This window comes from Lygodium microphyllum, chromosome 10, assembly GCF_053477565.2.
Source record: "Lygodium microphyllum isolate KBCC chromosome 10, Lygodium_microphyllum_v1.1.10, whole genome shotgun sequence".
Taxonomy (NCBI): Eukaryota; Viridiplantae; Streptophyta; class Polypodiopsida; order Schizaeales; family Lygodiaceae; genus Lygodium; species Lygodium microphyllum.
In genome coordinates, this window is record NC_141144.1 from 163,241,931 (window position 1) to 163,252,300 (window position 10,370).

Sequence of the window (10,370 nt, forward strand, 5' to 3'; positions counted from 1 at the left end):
GTTTATGCAGGCTCCAAGGAAACCGCATTTGGATGCGGCTAGGCGCATACTCAGGTATGTGAAGCCCACATTGCAGTATGGACTATTTTATGAGACTGGGGTTCAGATACAGTTGCATGGATACACTGATGCTGATTGGGCTGGTAGTATTTCTGATAGACGATCTACCAGTGGATATGTGTTCTCTTTTGGGAGTGCTGCAGTCACTTGGAGCAGCAAGAAATAGCCTACAGTTGCCTTGTCGAGCACAGAGGCTGAGTACAGGGGTGCAGCAATGGCTGCATGTGAGGTAGCTTGGTTGCATAAGCTACTTTATGATATGCATCAGTCTACAGATGGGCCAGTTGTCATTTATTGTGACAACATGAGTAGTATACACTTGGCAAATAACCCAGCCTATCATGCTAGAACAAAGCACATTGAGGTGCATTATCACTATGTGCGAGAGAGGGTTTTACTAGGTCTTATTGATCTAGTTTATGTCAGCACAGAGGATCAAGTAGCTGACATATTCACGAAGGCATTGGGCGCAGAGAAGCTGCGCAAGTTCAGAGACCTGCTTGGTGTGCAGGAATTGGGATTGAGCTCGAGGGGGAGTGTTGAGATATCGAGCTCCACTCGTGATACGCCAGGGTGACCGTTGTGTATTTATGTCACCGAATTGTCAGTTGCAGACGCGGTTGGTACACCGCCCATGAATAATAGCTACATGATAGCTATCCTTATCTACTCTAGTTCGTGGCTCAGTTAGTATGCCACCTTAGTTAGTTGAGTTTGGTTTGAGACCCATATATAGGGTTCTTCTATTTCTTTGTACGTGAGTTCTTTTGGCTTACACAACTAAGAAGAGGAAAACTGTTTTTCAGCCTCCACCTCTGTGTGTATTTCCCCATTGTGCAAGCAAGAAAGCTACAAGTGAGACTCCTTGCTTCTCTCCCACAATCTTGACACTTTCTTCTTGCAGTAAAAGCACTCTCCTTGAAACTTCTTCTTGCCACCTTTTTTCTTTTTGTCGCCATCATTTTTTGTGGAGAAACCACCTTTGCCTTTTGCATTGGCAGAGAATGCAGCATCTCCATTGTTGCTTCCTTCTTGGGCTTTCAGTCTCAACTCCTCCTCTAGCAATAGTGCACAAAACTCCTGAAAACTCAAAGCTTGAGTTCTCATCTAAGTATTAAGGGCACTTACTAGTCCATCAAACTTTTGTGGACAAATCTCAAGACACCTCCGAGCTAGCTCCTCGCTAGTCTTTTATATCCTAGCACCAGACATATGGTCGTGTAGATTCTTAATCCGAGTGATGAATGCTTCAGCTGTCTCTCCTTCAACAAACTTCTCCGTTGCTAGTTGATTCTCCAAGTTTTGAATCCTTGTTTGGTTTCGCATTTCATACTAAGTACATTCCAAGCCTCTAATGCTTTGGTTGTATGCTGAATCAAAGTCAAAACACTGTCAGAACAGCTTGTAACTAAGGCACACAATGCATCTACATTCCTTCATTTCCAAGCACGTAGAAGATCTGCATTCAAAGGAATCATGGCTGTGGTTGTACATCAATCCCCAGTACAGTCTCCAAAAGCTCATAAAAATCAAGGATAGTTGTAAATTTGAACTTCCACAAGGTATAGTTTGTACCATCTAACTTTCCTTCGCTGAAGGTTGGTGGACGAATCCTCGGTGTTTGAATAGCTCATACAACAACATCACCTCCTGCATCGCTTCCTGATGCTCCAGAACTGCTTCCGGAAGATGACATTGTTCCTCTTTGCTATTGAAGCCTTTGCCTCTTGCGCACTCTTCAATCCCTAGAGCCCCCTAGGCTCTGATACCATGTAAAAATTACACGGCGCAGCGAACAAAATCTGAGAAAGAGATAGAGATAGAGAGTACACAACAGATAAGAGGAGAATTAGAAAATTTCTTTAGCTTCAAACAACTGATACAGAGATGGCTCTGTCCACCCGTGCGCTTCCACAGTGAAGCTTAGATGGCGATCTAGACAGAAGATAGGTGAAGAGCTTAAGGCTAGTTAGAACAACTCTGACTAGGTGAAAGATAGATGATCGATGGATGTGAAGGGGTTTAGCTTTTATAGCCCGTGAAGGTGGTTAGGTCCACATGACCGACCTACCATATGAGCCTCTACTAGTCAGCAAGGGAATATTCTCTTTACCGTCGGGCTAAGGGCGTTGCCCCCGCCAAGGGCCGCTTTCGCGGCCCCCAAACCCCAAAATAGGGGCCCCTTTTAACTCCCTTACCCCGCAACTCGATGCAATGTGCCTCGAGTTGCTACCAGCTTAACTACTCATTACAACCCAAAGATTAGACCCACAATGGTCACATTTTTGCCATCCGGTCACATAGACCTCATCTGATATACAAATCAAGACTCAACCAATGTCCGGGCTCACATTTGGCTTCTCCTCATAATGGGGGCCTTACAACTTTAAGTACCATGGATCATTGGTGGCCCCTTATGAGGGTGGGGCATTGAGCATATCTAACAAAAATTTTGGTTGTTACTACCACCTTGATACAATTTTTTATTTTTTATTATTAAAATAGCCAAAATAATATTCAAGTTTTTAAAGAAAATAATGTTAAAATTTAAAAAAAAAATTATATCTAAAAAGTGTATTTTAATTAACTTTAGTAATAAAAAATCCTTTTAAAGTGATAATGTAATCCTTATCTTATTTTTCTTGATATTATTTATTCTTAAAATTATAAATATAATTAAAATGATATTTAAAAATTTAAGAAATATAATAGAATTAAAAATTGAAAATTAAAATAAATAAAAAATTAAAATTAATTAGGTATGTCTAAAAATATTAGTTTTCAAAAGTTTTAATCAATAAATTAGTTAAACTTTCTTATAAATACTTAATATTGATATAAAATCATATAAAAATATTAATTAGCATCTAAGATAGTTGGTTTATCCAATTATTAAATTATAAATTTAATTTATTCTTATAGATTAAAAATAAAACTCCATAAAAAGAGTATTTTTCTTATAAAATATCAAATTTTTTCATATTACTTTATTTCTTGCATAAATTAGGATAAATACTCAAATTGTTGTAATTTGATGTTCTTTTTGCAAAGAAAATTTAATTTAGTTCTTGTTATTTTGTTTGAGTGTGTTCACATGTATTGAAATACTTGGTTTACTTTGTAAACGAAAATAACGAAATAAGATGGCTTCACATGTATGAAAAGTAAAATATATGTAAATGCACAAGATGAACTTTGTTTAATTGAGAAATCATGGAAATATTCTTTTTGTTGATCTTTTATTTACTAGAAGTGTATTTTGAAGGGAATGATTGATAGAAAATTTAAAAATTGATTATGATTAATTTAAGGCGTGAAAGGATTACACTAGTTATGTTAGTGGCTTGAGTAGCTGCACGAAAAGTAGGCATGATGCTATCCCCAAGGCTACCTCAGTTACTCTTACTCAAGGTATTCATACACTACCTAATGTGGCTAACTACCACTTACATTTGATCCTCTATATAAAAAGGTTCACCCTTATGGCGAGGGAGAATTAGCAAGGCTTTGGTTTGAGTTGTCCCAGACTTAAAATAAGATTGGAAACCTATATGAGCCTAACATGGTTTAACATTGGAAGGCTTGGGTGGAATAGAGCAAGGATGGTAAGTTGGTTTTGGGTTAGTCGCCTTGAAGTGATTATATATAATAATAATAATAATAATAATAGTATTTTCAAATGGATTGCTTAGTGTCTGTAACTCAAGGTCTGTAACTCAAGGATGTGCCAATGAGCCTTGTATAAATACTGATAAAAGAAGCTATTTTTATGTGTCATCATAGCATGGTAGCATGCCATGTTTAATATGTTAAAATACACCTTGACACTATGGGAAGTGGGTGGTATTTTTCTCGACCAAATCATCCTATACTCAAGTGGATCTGGTAAGGTAGGTGGCTTTTTCCAAGTTTAGAATAAAGAATGATAAGTGAGACATTCCTATGGATCAATCCTAGAATTGGTAAGCACTAGTTTAGAGGGCCCGTATGAGACTACGCCTTATGGATAGAGGGGTTGACCCTTAGCTCCCCCTCATTTCTCACTCTCATTGAAACAAGTGTAGTGCTCGCTTATCTCAATCTTGGATTATTCACAAAATGTGATCATTTTAAGTTGGATATTAGGTTGTTGTTAAAGACCATAGTTATGTCCTTAGGAACCTACTGGTTGATCCTCATGGGATGAGGCAAGATGCTTCACATGTGCGAGGTAATCTAGGGAATATCTAGTCATGTAAGTTTGCACACTCAAACTTAGCATGGATGGTGGTGACTAGTACTAGTCCTTAGACAACTATCAAACTACCCACCCTAAGTTAAATTAGGGCCAACTATGTTTCACACGGTATTGGGGCATCAAAGTTTAATTATGCTCCATTATTATGACGACATTAAAGTTGTAAATAAGGACTTTAAAGCTTATTTAGTGTTGTGATTAGTGAACTAAAATTGGAGCTTATTTAATTGGGGACATTTCTTAATCAACTTATGAGCCATGAGATATCTGGAGCATTATATACTACGGTCTGTGGATCCAATAATTTTTGGTTTAGGCATGATGTTTCCTTAATTACTCTCAAAACCATTCTCTAATCGGATGATAGTTGCACTCTCTCACTTATTAGTCTCTCTCACACACTCCCTCTTTCAATATCACACGAGAGCTCAAAGTAGTAGAGGAAAAAGTGTGAAAGAAACTAAAAAGATGCAGAGAAAAGTAGAAAAAGGCAACCCAACAAAAAAATAGGAGGGAAAAGGCCAAAAGCACAAGAGTAGCTTTAAAACTCCAAGGCAAGTGCAAAAAAAGAAAAAAATAATAAATATAAAAATGCACCCTAAATTTTTGTAAAAGAGTGCTAGGTTCCCTCTTGTGCAATTTGTAAATGTAGACGGGCATGGTTGAAGGAACAATGTAAATAGGAAGGGAATAGGGAAAGAGAACCTAGGCTAAAATGGCCAATCATGTAAAAAAGGGATGGGTGCCCAAGGAGGAGATAGGACATGTATAAAAGGTAAAAGGTGAATGAAGAAGCTCATTCTTGTGTGTGGCCAAAACTAGCTCTCTTTTTCTTCTTCTTGTTCTTGTTCTTCTTGAGAGAGGGAGTGTGAGGGAGTGAGTATTTGAGGGTGAGGGACCGTGGTGGAGAAGCTCTCTATATTCTCCTCTCTCCTTCTTCTCTTCTCTTGTCTCCTGTGTGGCAATGGAGCTTGAAGCTTGGAGCTTGAGGATCGAGCTTTCTTGAGCTTGGATCATGGAGTTACCACAAAGCTCATGGAAGGAGGCAACTCGATTGGGCTTAAGGGTAAGCTCACTACACTCGTAGGTGTGAGAGTGTGCAAGACTATGAGTGAGAGGTAGCCATTGCAATTGGCTTGAATACTTGAAACAATAAGTGGTCCATGGGTCTTGGTAGTCAGATGTGAATTCCGCATTTCGGTTCCACTGTTCGGACTAGTGGATTCAAGCTTTGAGTGCTTGCGTGCTCCAAATCGAGCATTGAAGTAGGGTTTGCCCTAACCTGGTGCTTGAGATAGGTAGGAAGCAAGGGAGTCAGAGGGAATTTGATCTCCTTTGCAAGTAAGTTTTTTTTATAAAAAGTTTTAGGTGAGTAGGTTGGAGTAGCATAGGTGTTTGCTTTTGTTTTGGATGAATTAAGGTAGGAAGAAACAAGGAAAATAAGGGAAACAGTAGGCTTACTGCTATTAAAACAGGGTAAAACATGGAGAAAAATGGTTTGAATGCATTAAGGAGCAAAGAGAGAGAAGGGGGAAGTAAAAGAGAAAGAGAAAAGGGGTTTAAGAGGCCAAGAAGAGGGGAAGAGAGCTCATTTGTGTGCATTCAATCAAGAGAGAGGGCTTGAGAGAGAGAGAGAGAGAGAGAGAGAGAGAGAGAGAGAGAGAGAGAAAGATTTAGGTGAGTAGGTTGGAGTAGGTGAGTAGATTTATAACAGGCCAAGAAGAGGGGAAGAGATCTCATTTGTGTGCATTCAAACAAGTTTTTTTTTTTTTAAGATTTGCTCTCTGATTCATATTCCCGCATCCCTGAGCCCTACAAGTATGCTCTTAGTGTCATTTGATGCTTGTTGATCATAGTCAAGATCCTGGTTGTAATATTAGAGCAGGCACTTGGAGTATTTAATCAAATTTTTTCCATTTTGGACCCTTGCCACACACTCGGACATCATTTGCATACTTGGATGGCCTCAACTAACTCGGATTGTTTGAGTCATTCAAACGACAACAAAACCATCCGAGTCTGAGACTTGGACTTAGACCCTAAACATCATTCGGCCTTAGACAGCCAAGACATCATGCTCAGAGGAGCACAAAACTCAAACTTTGATGTCCAAGTTTGCAACTGGACACTACAACTCAAACAAGTATACAAAATAACATTTCTAGCACATCAAACCCATCCCAGGGCTACCTAAGTCTGAACCCAAGCTAGGCAATACCCCCATAGGCCTCTAAATTCATAGAATGTCTCATAGAGCTAACAAGCCCAAGAATTGTGACCTAACGGTCTAGAAAAGACTACAATCCACTAACCATTAGTTGCCTATCCAGGTAGAGATCCGAATTCACTAACTTAACCTATTATAACTCGCACCATGCATTTAGAACATAGTAGAGACCAGAATGGACCATCAAGAGTGGCCATCACTCATATGAAGAAGTTTTAATTAGCTGAAATTGATTGGAAAGAGTGTGATCTGCATTGCTTCTGTTGAACTTACACACCGCATCACTTAAACACTTGGAGTGCACCAAAAAAGTAGAAAGCCTGATTTTGCACAATGCACATTGATAAGCACCACTCGAGTGTCTGAGCGCATGTAACATTGAGGATTATTTTGAATAATAAGGAACTCACACAAGATAACATAAGTCGATGAACCCACTAGTAGGAGGAGATCCCCAGACGTGCTAGATGAGTGACCACAAAAACCAATCACACTAAAGACTGAAATGCATGAGCCATCAAGCTACTTAGGGAGCAATAAAGACTAGCATAATTAGGGACACAACTTTACCCAATCTAATCAACATGATCGATATCCTAGTTGCTTAGGAAACCCTCAACATATCAAGAACTAGCACCAATCCTAGAGAGAATGAACTCGACTTGGGGGAATTCCCAACTGATATCTGGTTGCTTGTAAACTAGTATGACCTATGAACCAAAATGGTGCATCATGGTAGACTGACTGAGGAGATTGTAGCTGATCTCAAGAGAGAGAGAAAGTTGGCAAGAAAAGTGTTGCAAAGCATAGCCTCCTAGAACCAAGAGTAGCGAGCTCGGAAGTTGAGACAAGACATAGAAATACATGAGTCCAACATGTCTTGGCCCTTGCCAAACAAAGTAGGGGAAGACCAAATGATAAGAGGGAGAGAGTGCTAAAGGTGGATCTTACGCTAAGTGAGCTTCTTATGAAGTGACTCTTAGATAATACAGCTACAAAGTAAAGTGGAGCAGCCCTAGCAACTATGTTGCTATCGTGGCTAGGAATCACCCCAAACTCTAAGAGCCAAACCAAGATACTTGCAATTGCTAAGCAACTGGGTATCAACCTGGCAATGACCCGTATAGCTTCATAGAGCAGATTGAGCAAGTATGCAATCAACGGACCTTGCTCAATGCACACAAGCTTTCTGATTTTTCCTAGGAGACAAAGGACGAACGTGGTATACTAGCATAGATAATGCTAAATGTAATAAGTTTAATAACCTCAAGAATCTATTCATCATGAGATTCTCCAAGGCGGGATACTTTGATAACCTCATTGTAAAGTTAATGAATGTCAGCCAATGGGACAAGGAGGATATTTAAGACTATGTCACTCACATGTGGAGCTCTTTAAGAGAATCCCAATGGCAGAACAACCCAACGAAGAAGCAGTCTCCATTGTATTCATAAATGGAATCCAAAGCAAAGAGCTTTACAAGGCCTTGGTGAGCAACTCAAACCTGCAAAGGGATGTGCTAGCTAGGGTCTTTGAAGAAGCCATACGTTTGGATGACCTACTCAAGGAGAGAAGCTCAAGAGCCACATTTTAAGTTAGCATTTCCTCTAGATCCTTAGAGAGAGCTATGACCATTAGTGAAAGATCCAACCACCAAAGCACACAGGACAAGGGAAAGAGTGTAGGAGTTGGCAAACATGAAGCTAGATTTGGCTAAGCTTCAAGAGATTATGGTAAGGCCCACACAACCACACGTGTAATGCTGCATGCATTGTGGAAGAAATCACCTTACAACAGCCAAGTGCCTAGATCCTAGACCGAGACATGTGCTAACTGTAGTAGGTTTGGCCATGATGCAATGTATTGCAAATTGCCAAGACGATTCCCATATATGCAATCGTACAATCAACCGTATTATCTAGGGAATTGTATTACCCATCGCCTTGTGGTCACTTAGGGAATATCTCATCTCACTACCCGAAAAGGAAGCAAGACAATTGAGATAAGGCCGACTTGAGATGTCCAAAGTGTGGGATCACACACTTTTATGCCAAGTTCCCTAGGTGGAAAACCTCCTGTAGTTTAGCGATTGTGCCATCTGTACCATTGGGGCTATTCAAAGTTGATACACTTGATGGTGAGGCCATGCCAATTTTGTTGAATATCATGACCCAAGCACAAACTAAGTAGGTCAGTATTTCATTACCCGGACCTAGCAACCTTGGCAAATCTTCAATAGGGAAGAAGAGTCATAGGAACAGGAGAGAGAGGATTGAGGCGAAGGTCACACTTAAGATAGCAAATACCACCACATTACCCAAGGGGAAGCAAGTCACAGACGCAAAAGCAGAAACATCTACTCCTAGATAGTACAAAAGGGGGTGGCAAGATTGGGGAGTATCCCAACCCAAGGCACCAATTGGAGATAGTAGATGAGGTCTAGGAGTGGGTGAGAGAAGTCCAAGAGAACCTAAAGGATGTTGAACCAATCATTGAAGATGAGATCAATGAGCTCTCTAGTGTGAGCACACCAATCTTGCCTATGTGAGTAAGATTGAGAGACGCATCTGCACCTCATGCAGCACCACAAAGACAAAGCCTAGACACCACAGGTAGGTAGAGTGCCAAAAATCACTAGCAAAAGAGTGCATAGCCTAATGAAAAGCAAGCGGTTGGCAATCTGGTCATGACATTGATATCATCCCCTGTGACTCTACCTTTGGGAGAGCTACTTAGGCAAAAACCAACACTATGGCAAGTATTGAAGCAGTGGATAGAAGGACCTGCCGAGCTTGGACCGATCGACTTGTCTAACCATGATGCAGCAATGCAATTACCAAGCTTAACCCTAAACTCAATACCTAAGTCCTTGCACATAAGCACTTTTTGGGAAAGCACAAAAATGCATGCAATTTTACCTATTGTAGCATTAGGAGATGCCATAAGAAAGAGAATTGTACATACAAGAGCAAGAGTTAGTGTGCTTAGCCATATAGTCTAGCACACCTGGGATAATCCACATGTTGAGACTGCAAGGTTTAATGCCACACTAGCTAACGGAATGAAGGTTAGACTATTTGGAGTATTGAAAGATTGACCCTTGAAGATAGCAAGAGTTTAGTTCTTGGTGAACTTCATAGTCATGAAGGGAGTGGATTACGACATCCTACAAGGCTAATCCTGGATGCGAAATGCATGAGTGATAGAATATTGGGGTTCATTGAGAATTAGGCAATCACACCCAATGTATCCCCTTTGTATGGAGTAGTTGAGATAAGGATATGCAAGCTTTCTCGATCCCATAAGCATAGTTGTGGAAAGTGCTGCCTATCCTGAAGCCTATAAAGCATTGTACTTGCCTTTCATTTTAAATGCAATATCATAGTACTTTTGTCCTTTCACTAAGTGTCTCCATCATTGTCTACATACACAAGATTGTCTTTATGATTCCAAGTCTCAATCTTGGAACCTAATTCAGTTGTGTAATAAATAGTTGTCATGCTTATGTCTTCATGAGTCTTGTTTATATCTATCATCCACCATAGCCATGCTCTAGATCCATGCATTTCAACATGGTATCAGAGCCATGGTGACCATGGCACTGATCCTTTAGCTCCTTTCCACTTCTTTCTATCTCATCTTGAGCTCATGACTTCATGATCAACTCCATTTTCACTTCCAGCTTCACTTAAGCTTCTTGTCTGTTATAGCCACATAACACCTACCCTACTTTGAGCTCCTTGATCTCTTCAACAAGACTAGATCTTGACTAGCTTTCTTCTCAATATTTGTCCCTCTGCTCTTTAATCACTGACATTGGCCTTTCTACAGGCCCACATTATAAAA